The 12,452-nt window shown below is 43.0% G+C and overlaps 1 protein-coding gene across 1 annotated transcript in view; it reads right to left on the bottom strand.

Annotated features, from left to right (window-relative positions):
* Positions 1 to 12,452, bottom strand: part of LOC137431081 (CMP-N-acetylneuraminate-poly-alpha-2,8-sialyltransferase) — a 113,249-nt gene that overhangs the window by 5,478 nt on the left and 95,319 nt on the right. The gene's annotated exons all lie outside the window — the stretch shown is intronic.

Below are 12,452 nucleotides of genomic sequence, written 5' to 3' on the forward strand. Positions count from 1 at the left end.
TATTAGCCAATTGATTAATAAATTAATTATTTCATGATTATTATTTATTTATTTTAATTATGACCATTTACATCATCTGTCTTCGTCCTACAAGCTGTATCTGTTCGTTCCTGTATCCTTTTATTTAATACATTTTTATTTCCCAAGCTGAGTGTACCTGCTCTGTCCGCCCACCTCCTATGCGCCGCTTGATTGGACATCCCCAGGGGAAATCGTTAAAATTACGTTAAAATCCTGATGATTGGCATCATATTAGCCCATGCTCAAATTGGGATCGCTCGCCAACCGCATGGGCATGTGACTGGCTAAATTTGTCTCGAAGATTTGCCGTCTCTTGAAGCGACACTTTGGCATGTGCATTTCAAAGCACATGACGGGGAATGTCCATGTGACAATATATTCCACACTATCCACATTAACCCTACCAATCCATAAATTGCTCCTGTTTCCTTCAAACTTTTCAAAAACAAGTTACAACATTAGCTATTCTTCCTAATAATGTCGGTCCTATCGGAGCTTTAAGTATTCCCAAGAGCTGAGACCACCGGACTCTCTTCATTTTCTTCCATTTGTACCCTTGGATGAGTGGTTGAAATGATCTCTCCTGGAGGTAGTCTGTCTAATTTGTCTCCTTTACTTCCTAACCTGCTGTCTCATCACCGGCAACCTCTCCAAAAGCTCATGTTCCACTCCAGATAAGCTGAATCTGTCGATATAGGAATGCTTCCGACACTCTCATCTCCAGAGGTTGAAGCAAATTATTCATTTACCATCCCTGGTATCTCTTTATCCTCATTCATAATGGATGATCCTGGAATATCTCATAATAGTCTGCCTTTGGACAGCAATTATCACAAGGAATCAAGTTATGCTTAATTCTTGATATATTCCCAATTTATTTTTTTTACATCATTTTAGTGACTGCTCCTTTTAATGGTCTTTGTTTTATCTTAACCTTTTCCAGTCTGCCTCTAATTCAGTTACTTTGCTTTAATTAAATATATTGTGCATGACCTCAGCAACTTTCCTAATTTCCTTGGTCAACCATGCTGGACTCTTTATATTTCTTGCCATTCTTTATCATGGTCCAGGGTTTTTTTCACTCCATGTAAGATAGCTTTAAACTTCTTCTAGTTATGGCCCAATTCCAATTTACTTCACAATTTATTTTTCTCATTCCACAATATTTTAAACACCATTGATTTTTAGCTCAACTGGAATGAAGTTCCGGGGAGCGTATGCGATGGCGCGTCGTCAGTCTGTCCGTCAGTCCGTCAGTCCGTCAGTCCGCACTTGCAACTTCTTCTCCGAAACCACTGATGGGATTGTGACCAAATTTGGCATGTTGTCACTAAAGTTTGTTCACGGCATTAAAAGGATCGGGCACTACCGGGAGTCAAAGTGGATCCACGTTTAACCCCCAAAATAGGTATTTGCTTTCTTCTCTGAAACTACACACATGATTTCGATGAAACTTGACCACAACATTCACCACCCGTGATGTACAAAAGTTTGTTCACGGCATCCAAAAAAATCTGCCTCTTTCGTGGTACACGGGAGGGTTGCCCCCCAAAATAGGTATTTTTTTGTTTGTTTGTTTAAAGTCTTATAATAATAATAATAATTCATTTATTTTGTATAGCGCTTTTCATGAAGCCCAAAGGCGCTTTGACAGAGTGCAAAACATAATGCATAACAAAACATGAAAACAACAATTGCAAAAAGACAAGAATCAATAGGGAAATATTTAAAGCAAAAGGAGGGAGAAGGAGAAGTGATAGTCAGGGGTTAAATGCTGTGGGTTGAATGTTGAATGCAGTGCTGAACAGGTGGGTCTTGAGTGATGTTTTGAATGTGGTGAGTGAGGAGGAGTCTCTGATGGTGTGAGGTAGTGAGTTCCAGAGGGTGGGAGCAGCGATGGAGAAGGCCCTGTCCCCCCAGGATCTGAATTTGGTCCGGATGGGGGGGGGTCAGGAGGTTGGTACCAGCAGAGCGGAGGTTGCGGGTGGGAGTGTGTCTGGAGAGGAGGTCAGCCAGGTAGGATGGGGCCAGGTTATGGAGGGCTTTGTAGGTCAAGAGGAGGATTTTGTACTGGATTCTCTGGGAGATGGGGAGCCAGTGAAGCTTGTAAAGGACGGGGGTGATGTGGTCACGGGTCCGGGAATGGGTGAGTAGACGGGCAGCAGAGTTCTGAATGTATTGGAGTTTATTGGTGATTGTTGAGGGTCAACCATAGAGGAGGCTATTGCAGTAGTCCAGACGGGAGGTGATGAAGGCGTGGATGAGGGTTTCTGCAGCCGTGGAGGAGAGGGATGAGCGGAGACGGGCGATGTTTTTCAGGTGAAAGAAGGCTGTCTTTGTGATCTGTTTAGTGTATTTGTCGAAGGAGAGGGTTTGGTCAAAGATGACGCCAAGATTCCGGATGAGAGGGGAGGTGGATACTGGGATACCGTCGATGTTGAGGGCAAAGTTATGGGTGGATTTTGTGAGCGTTTTTGGGCCAATGATGATTATTTCAGATTTATCACAGTTAAGTTTGAGGAAGTTGATTTGAAGCCAGGATTTTATTTCAGAGATGCAGTTTGTCAGGATAGAGTGGGTGTCGGTGGAGACGGACTTGGTGGAGATGAAAAGCTGGATGTCATCGGCGAAGCAGTGGAATTGGAGACCATGACGGCGGATTAAGTGACCGGTAAAGGGGGGACAGGTAAAGGATGAAGAGGAGGGGGCCAAGAACTGAACCTTGGGGGACACCTTGGGGGAGGGGAGCAGTGGGGGATTTGCAGTTATTGATGGAGATGAACTGGCGTCTGTCAGAGAGGTATGATTTAATCCAAGAGAGGGCAGTGCCGGTAACGTTAAAGGTGGATTCAAGTCGGGTGAGGAGGATGGTGTGATCGATGGTGTCAAAGGCAGCGCTGAGGTCGAGGAGGACGAGAATGTTGAGGTTGCCAGCGTCAGAGGAGAGGAGAAGGTCGTTGGTGATTTTGAGGAGAGCAGTTTCAGTACTGTGGTTGGAGCGGAATCCGGATTGGAATGTTTCATACAGGTTATTGGCAGAGAGGTGATGTTTGAGTTGAGTGGCTACAGCGCGTTCCAAAACTTTCGACAGAAAGGGTAGGTTGGAGATGGGTCTGAAGTTGTTTAGGGTGTCAGGGTTTAGACCAGGTTTTTTAAGAATGGGGGTAACAGCAGCAATTTTGAGGGATGGTGGGACGATGCCTGTAGACAGGGAGGAGTTTATTGTTGCAATGATAAGTGGAGAGAGAGCAGGGAGGGAGGCCTTGACAAAGCTGGAGGGGATGGGGTCAAGAGTGCAGGTGGCAGTTTTCATTCCTATGAGGAGTTCAGAGAGGTCAGTAGGGGAGACCGGGGAGAATTGAGACAGGGGAAGGCAGGATAAGGGGGGGGCAGGTGGTTGGAGGGGGAGTGGGTGCGGCGGTGGTCAAGCTGTTGTAGATGTTGTCAATTTTGCGTTGGAAGAAAGAAAGGAAGGAGATGCAGTTGTCTACTGTGAATGACTGGGTGGTGGTGTCCAGGGGGCGGAGGAGTTTGTTTATTGTCGAGAAGAGTGCTTTTGGGTTTCCGGAGCCAGAGTGGATAATTTGAGAGTAGTAGGCGGAGCGGGCGTGGGAGAGGGCATCTTTGTAGTGTTGTAGGTGGTCCTTGTAGGCTTGGGAGTGAACTGTGAGACCTGTTTTATTGCGGAGTCTTTCAAGTTGGCGAGCACGAGTTTTCATCAGGCGGAGTTCAGGGGTAAACCAGGGAGCAGAATGGGTGAAAGAAACTGTTTTGGTTTTTACAGGCGCAAGCTGGTCAAGGCAGGAGGAGAGAGTGTGGTTGTAGTAGTCAGTGAGGTCGGAAGGGGTGTGGAGGTCAATGAAGGGAAAAGTGGACATTTTTTCAGAGAGGGTGGATGAGAATGAGGTAGGTGAAAGAGCGTTTAGCTTATGGAAGTTGATAGTGCGATAATGTCTTGGTGTTGGGGTGGGGATGTTGATGGTCATAGTGATGGCTAAGTGGTCAGAGAGGGTGAGGTCAGAGCCAGAGAGATGGTGCAAAATTAATCCAGTGGAGCAGACAAGGTCCAAAATGTGACCACGGATATGCGTAGGAAAGTCGACATGTTGAGTGAGGTTAAAGCAGGTGAGTAAATCAGTGAAGTCAGTGGTTATTGTGGAGTCAGTGGAGTCCATGTGGATATTGAAATCACCAAGGAGGAGGATTGAGGGGAGAGGGAACATAGCTGGGTCAGAAAGTAGGAGAAGTCAGACAGGAATAATGGGTGTGGTTTGGGAGGGCGGTAGACGACAGCCATAACTGACTGCGTGCGACCAGAGAGTTTAAAAGCCAGGTGTTCAAAGGATGAAGATGAGGCGATGGGGATGAGGCTGGTCCTGATGTCTTGACGGTGGATAACGGCAATTCCACCACCTCGGCCCTCTGAGCGTTGTTTATTGACGTAGGAATATCCATTGGGTGTGGTGAGGTTGAGCGTGTAGTAGTCCAGTGGTTGTTGCCAGGTTTCGGTGAGACAGAGAAAGTCTAGTTTGTTATCCAGGATGTAGTCGTTGAGGATGAGGCATTTGTTGTTGAGGGACCGGGTGTTGAACAGGGTGAGCTTAATGTTGTTTTGAACAGCGGGGATGAATTCAGGTGATTTAGCCAGGGTTCGCAGGCAGGAGGTGCGATTTTGTGCGTTGCCGTGACTAGGTGCGCTGGGACGATGAGTGGGAGTGCGCTGAGCCGACCAGAGGACGGGGATGGAGTGACCTGATTGTACATATACAAACTTACGACCGGAGCCAAGGTGAATGTACCTGGGTCGTCGGAGGAGTCCATTTGATTTGATGGCAGAGATGCATGATGGGGTGGAGCGGGTATTGAGCAGAAGGAGCCTTGCGGCGGAGTACCGCAGAGCCATGCCAGGCAGGAGCGGAGAGGCGAGCACGAGGCCAAGGTTGAGGAGGTGAAACAATGGTCACAACGCACGGGAGCAGGCCCAAGGAAACGAAGGAGCCAGGTAGGTGAAGCCAGGAGCAGAGTCGGGACCAAGCAGAGGGTAGACAGGAGCAAAGAGACGATCACGAGGCCAAGGTTGATCACGGCAAAGCGGGAAATGCAGCGGCAATTAACCGCCGCCGCTACAAATCAAGATCACGGCGGGAAAACCGCCGCCACACCGCTGCGAAGGACACAACCCACGAGAGCGTGCCCGAGGAAACAGCGAGCAGGCGAAGGAGTCGGGTAGGCGAAGCAGGGAGCAGAGCCAGGACTATGCGGAGGGCAGACTCAATGGCCAAAAAATCCGCACGACCACCAAAAAAGTAAGCCACAGACAGTGGCCCAGTCGAAGAAGCGGCGAGCATGTGACGCTTGCGTCCTCTTCAGACCGGACCGGAAGCGGAAGCCAATGATTACGTTAGTATGATTGTACAATGTACATGCTGCCCTGTCTTCTAGCAACCATTGAAATTGGTTAAAAATACCGTGATACTGTTTAAAATACCTTTAGTCAGTGTAGTATACTGCTTTATTCTACCAGGTGAGTGCCCAGAGGTATTGCCTCTGTTTTTTTTTTGAGGTTTTGCTACTCATGCAATATGCATCAAATATCTGGTTTTACCTTTACCTTGCTTCCCAGCTTAAAAAAAAAAACATTACTCAATTCCCAACATGCTTCTAATGAAAACACCTCCCCTCTTCCTGGAACAGCTCCATTACCCATTGACCTAAAAATCCGATCATCCCTTCTATGATGGAAGTTAATATCTATTGCTCTGCGTGTAAATCTTGGCCTCATAGTGTGGGTGTAAATGTCTTGGAATGGACATCAGACTTTGCTCCCATAAATCGATGGGAACAGTTAGAAAGTTTTTTTTTTTTTCTTCCTCGATAACAAATTTCTTACAAATATGAATCTTAAAAACAGGATTACAACCACGACATGATATTTGCCAATCTGAAATGTTAAATGACGCAGTGCCAACGAGAACAGCACTCGGTAGAGCGCATACCTCCGCGAGGCGGAACAGTTTATGTGTTGTATCCCACTGATAGGCCGGATCTGCATCCGGACCTGAACTAAAATAGAAACAATTTGTTCTTGTCACCTAACCAAGTCATCCACCTTGTTCCACAACTTTATGAAATACCATGCAATATATTGTTTTTGGCACCATCGCTCAATGTTGAAGAATCACTTTAAAAAATGAAATATTTCTCGTATCAAGACCCGATCTGGATCTCCATCAAATTTTAATCAATTCTTCGTTGACACACACCCAACCTGTCCACCATTTTTCGTCCGAATCCGTCCATAACCTTTTGAGATATCGTGGTATGTATAATTTTTGGCCCGATCACTCAATGGTGAAGAAGCACTTAAAAATTCTCGGATCTGGATCCAGATCTTCCCCAAAATCTAGTCATTTCATCCTTGTCACACACACCAAATCTCTCCACGAAATTTCCTCCATACCTATCTTCAACTTTCTATAAAAAAAAATTCTAAAAAAAAAAAATTCTAAAAATTAATTTTTAATCTTTGTTTCAAAATTCATTTTTAATAATTTTGTAAAAAAATTCTAAAAACAAATTCCGCTTTCACATTATGGGGTATTATGTGTAGATCATTATAGGGTATTATGACAAAATAAATCTAAATCTAATCCATTTGAAATTCAAACTAACGCAACAAAATGTGAAAAAGTAAAGGTGTGTGAATACTTTTTGAAGGTACTGTAGATTATGGGCATAATGGACTTAGATTATGTTGCACTAACAGAATAATGAAATAAATAAATCATCTAGTCGTCATCTTTATTCCAGGAAAGTTTGATAAAATGCAGGAGCCCCAGTGCTAATCATATGCACACTGGTCCTGCATAACAGCGGCTGTGCACGCTGCACCGCACTAGGCAAGGATAGACAGACATATAACAAGTACAGATACATTCAAAGTACACCGCCCCATGCCAAATAATTAAATATGCTGCAGCGCGGGAGGCGCCCCGGCAATACCGCAGTGCAGCTCATTGAGGCTGCATTGGGAGGGAGAGGTGTACACTAATTGATTGATTAATTGTATAATTAAAATCAATAAAAGATTATCACAAAATATTTTCATAATCAATTGGCTAATCGCATAACTAAACCACTAGTGCTTCATCCGAAGATGTATCTTTTAGAAATTTAATTAAATAAGTCATTTATAAAAAATTAAATAATTAATTGATTACTCAATAAATAATTAATCGATTAATCAAAAAATAATTAATAGATGAAATGATTAATCAATAAATCAAAAATATCCTTGATAGCCACATCACTTGGTCACTCATGTCCAAATATTAGCTTCCCAGCTCAAAAGGTGCCTGAGATATTGGCCAAATGAGAAAGAAAATAAATAAATGATTAATAATGAAAATAAATAAATAATAATCATAAAAAAATTAAATTATTAATCAATTTGGTCAGAGAACACATAAACTACCACTATTTCATCAGAATCTGTAACTTAAAAAAAAAAAAATTTTTGTCATTAATCGAACAATTAAATAATTAATCTATTAATTGATTAATTAATAAATCAAAAATATCCTTTGCAGCCAAATCACCTGGTCATTGGCATGTCCAAATGTCAGCTTCCTAACTCAAAAGGTGCCTGAGTTAATGGTCAGAAGAGAAAGGAAATTTGATTAATTAAATAAGTACTTAATTAATCGCTAATAATTAAATAACTCATCAATTTATTGATTAATCAAAAAAAAAAATACAGTTTTTGACAAAGGACTTGCTCACTATTGTGCCGAAATTTCAGCTTCCTAGCTCAAAGGATGGCTGAGATATCGCCCGGACAAACAAACAAGAAAGAAAACAAGAAAACAAGAAAGAAAACAAGAAACCAGAGTGAAAACTGAGTACTCTCTTTCAGCGTGCGTCACTGCCGAGCCCCCTTTGGTGCCCAGCAATGACGATTTGCAATGCCTGGAGATGGCATAGGAAAGGAGCGGTGTACAATAGTCATGCTGGTGCTTCACAGGCCAGGTGGTTCATCAATGTGCGTGCCATCCCTCGGATGGACGTTAAGCCGGGTGTCCCATCTGCCATTATTAGTTGGTGGATGTTACAGATCTCACGGCGACCTTGATCGCCAAGAGGAGGCGAGTTATCACGGACATCCTGAGCGAATTACAAATTCCTGCCGACTAACTGCAGGTGTGCAATGGCAAACCACCTATTGTCGCCCTTGCCGATTAGCAGCCAAAGACCTGCCTTCTGGCAGGGCACACAATCACTCAATCTTCTCAAACTCTTCCTTTTTTTCATTCACAATTGTTATCTTTTCGATTTCTCTACTCTATTGAAGGTGTGCGCATCTGGCATGGATGGTTTACCTCCTTCACTGTCTTTCACTTTCTTCTTCCACTTCTTTCAAATTTCTCCCTTCTGGCACTACCTGTGTGTGTGTTTGTTCTACTCACACTGCACACCTTGAATTCGGCAATCAGTGTAAACCTTTACTCGCACATTACACTTCATTTTGCCGTGGGTTCTGCAATTTGTTTTAAGGTTAAATAAATCCTGTCTGATTGTATGCTTATTCAAACACATTGTAAGAACGAAAAAAAAACATTGAGTAATATAATCTTCCTTTTGAGTGCAGACAAAGACAGCTTGATTAAAAAACGGACACATTATGCTTCACACACCATGGAAGCAGGTTTGGGGCACGCCACCTCGATGGGGGAAAAAAAAATGGCCTCTAATTATTGCAAGTTGTCTAGACTCTCTATATACAGTCTTCTCTTCTCTAGTCTTATTCTCTTCTCCTTCCCATACCCTCACCTCACCACTTCAAGCTTTTCATGTCGCCCTCTCCTTTTGTCCCAACCTCGTCCCTTTGTTGCCTTTCTCCGTCCCTCCCAATTATTTCCTTCACCACATACACCTCCGACTCCTCCCCATCAGTCTCCCTCCTTGTAATATAGTGTGCCACAAATTGGTTGTTATTACCTCCGCTACCCGAAGGTGGATGGAGGTTATGTTTTCACCGCTGTCTGTTTGTCTGTTTGTGACCAAGATATCTCAAAAAGTTGCGCACTGATTCAGACGAAATTTGGCGGAGAGGGTGGGTGTGTCACAAGGACGAAACGATTAGATTTTGGTGAAGATCTGAATATGGATTCAGATATGAGAATTATTTAATTAACAAGTGATTTTTCACCATTGAGTGATAGGGTGAAAAGCGATATATAACATGATATTTAAAAAAAAAGTTATGGACGAGTTATGAATAAACTTGGTGGAAGAGTTGGTTAGGGGATGAGAACAAGACGATTCAATTTTGGTTCAGGTCCGAATCCAGATCCGGCCCATCAGTGAGATACAAAACAAACTATTCAGCCTTGCGGAGGTATGCGCTTTACTGAGTGCCGTTCTACTTTGGTGATGTTTTCACCCCTGTTTGTCTGTTTGTCTGTCTGTCTGTGAGCAGGAGATCTCAAAATGCTATCGATGGATTCAAACAAAATTTGGTGGACAGGTTGGGGGTGTGACAAAGACAAATTGATTAGATTTTGGTGAAGATTTGGATCTGGATATCAGAATTTTAAAAGTGGTTCTTCACCATTGAGTAAAAGAGCCAAAAAATATATATAGCACGACATCTCAAAAAGTTGTGTGCGGATTGGAATGAAATTTGGTGGACAAGTTGGGTGTGTGACAAGGAAGCATTGATTTAATTTCGGTGAAAATCCACATCCGGATCCGGCCTATCAATGGAATACAAAACGTAAACTGTTCGGCCTGGCAGAGGTATGTGCTGTACCGAGTGTCATTTTAGTTAATACATCAATTGGTTTTTCAGCTGTTTTACATAATGTGAGCAATTGTTATTTATTTATTTATTAAATAAAAGTGGTTATTTGAGGAAGGTGTTTAATTTCCCACTTAATTTACTGGAGCTTGACAACTGATTGTCTGTCTGATAAAGGCCCCACAGCCAGGCTTGACTTGGCAGGTAATTGGATCCAGCAGTTTCCACTCTTGAGAAAGGCAGATGCACGGACCATGTGATTCCATGTTGTTTACCGAATTAAGTATTTCTCTCGTTAAATTGAGGTCAGAGAATACACATTTGAGTTATTTAAATATTCCCAACTGCAAATCCTTATTGAAAAGATTATATAACGAACTCACTAAATAAATAAATAAATAAATAAAGCAAATTACTCCATTAATTGTGCAAGAGTAAAAGCAATTTGAAGAGCACCCACTTGTTGAAGTACGTGCTTGGGCCATGACCACTCCCTGGCATTTCTACACACTGCACACTTGTTGCTAATCAACAAGGCTAACTCCAAGCCAAACATTTGGCTAAGGTACCATGCAGCACACAATGGCCCATTGTTTTTGAAATATACTGTCAGATCGTTGACATTAAGGTGCACAACCTAAATGTAGATGGGACAACGAGCTTAATGTCGCTAAACGAAGGATCGTATGTCTCAAGATGCAGTTCTCCTGACAGGTACCACCTGAGAATATCAGTTTTATGTTATGCAACCTCAGAGTTAAACCCACACTCACCAGGTGAGTGAGCAGACTAAATAAGCTACCCCACCTTCCATCAAAAATAAATGTATAAAACCTAAACATTTCAAGTGCGTATTTGAAAAAGATCAAACCTTATGAATGAGTAGGAGGAGGCAAATGATTAATAGGTCAAGAAGACGAGGTCAATTTATCCAACAATGTGATAACAACACCTATGGACGCAGAAGTAGTCATTGTACATTAAAATAACAACAGTTTGAAAAGGAATGCATAAAATAAGTGGTTAGAAACTGACAAACATGAAATAAGTGATAAAAGGGCAGCTCACATCACCTCAAAGTGGCCTATCCGAGGTTTTGTCCGATACTGTAAATAAACTTATGTAGTTTATTATATAGGACATTTCATTTTTGTGAGCACAATGCCAACTAGATATCTGCGATCACAAGGTGACCGGCCAAGGATAAACCTCCACCGGCTTACCCTTGAAGATCACCGACGACTTACCCTTGGCTTGCGATCCAATGATGGCCATATTTTTTTGGACCACCATATGACCTTGACCTTCAACATTTAGGGATATAGTGTAGATTAATAAAATGTGTCCACATCGACAATCTATCCATAAAACCCAACATCATGAAAATCGGAGGAAAATTATTCAAGTTATGATCTAAAAGAATCTTTATGGTTTTTGTTAATTAGGTCACAATCCAATAAGTAGGTCAAGGACATGAATCAAATATCAGGTGCACAACTTCAGGGCAGTTACACTACTATGATGCAAGAACATCTTGGTAGGACAGGTGTTGTTTACGATTCCGCATTGGCAAAATTGAGCGATGACAAAAAACACGTTCTTTTTTTCAGACGATAATTTGACCTTAACCCTTAACCCAGAGGAGTACAATATAAATTAAGTGCAAATGTGCCTTAATCCAGGCTATCGAGTGAAGGAAATTTCATTCCGATTGGACAAGAGTTAATCGAGTTTTGGTGAAAATGTTAAAATGTCCATACTTTGGTCATGCGCTTAAAATTAGGTCAAGGACAAACAATTACGTCAACCCATGACCTTTTTATTCCCATTATTGATGCAGAATTTCATTCGGAAAGTCCAATCTGGATCCTAGATACAGCGAGGACATTGGTAGAAGAAAGGGAGAAAGCCTAAATGGTGGTTTATTACTCCTAGTGGTCTATGACCTTGACCTTTAACCTGGAGGGGAATGATGTAAATTAAACATAGGTCGAGGCTATCTCGAGTGGGCAATTTCGTGGTGATTGGACAAACCTAAGTCAAGTCATGGTGAAAAAATGTTTTAAAAGTGTTTTTTGAAAAAATGACCAGCTGGTCAACACTTGGAATATACCTTTCAATTCTGAAAAATCTCAAACTCTCACTATCTCTCTCGATTTTGAATAAACTCATTCCCTCAATTTGTGGTTCAATTTGTTGTTTGGGCTTGCTTCGATCTCTCCACAGCATCGAAGTCCTTTCCAAGGGTGTGGTGCTGACCGGGCCGCCGTGGTGTTCGCATTACAGCCCGACCGAATATCGTCGCTTCGTGGCTGCTTTCCGCCGCCGAAATCCAGCGCGGCTTGGGCGATTCTGCCCCTGTTTGGAGAACACCCAGCGAGGCCTTCATCGGGGCCGAGCAAGCAAGGCTTCCGCTGCCGAAATCCAGCGCGGCTTGGACGATTTTGCCCCTGTTTGGAGAACACCCAACGAGGCCTTCATCAGGGCCGAGCGAGCAAGGCTTCCGCTGCCGAAATCCAGCGCGGCTTGGGCGATTTTGCCCCTGATTGGAGAACACCCAGCGAGGCCTTCATCGGGGCCAAGCGAGCAAGGGCGTGTCGGGACCTGGTTCGCGCCATTGACCGAGTGGTTC

The sequence above is a fragment of the Myxine glutinosa genome, chromosome 7 (assembly GCF_964187855.1).
Source record: "Myxine glutinosa chromosome 7, kmMyxGlut1.1, whole genome shotgun sequence".
Lineage (NCBI taxonomy): Eukaryota > Metazoa > Chordata > Myxini > Myxiniformes > Myxinidae > Myxine > Myxine glutinosa.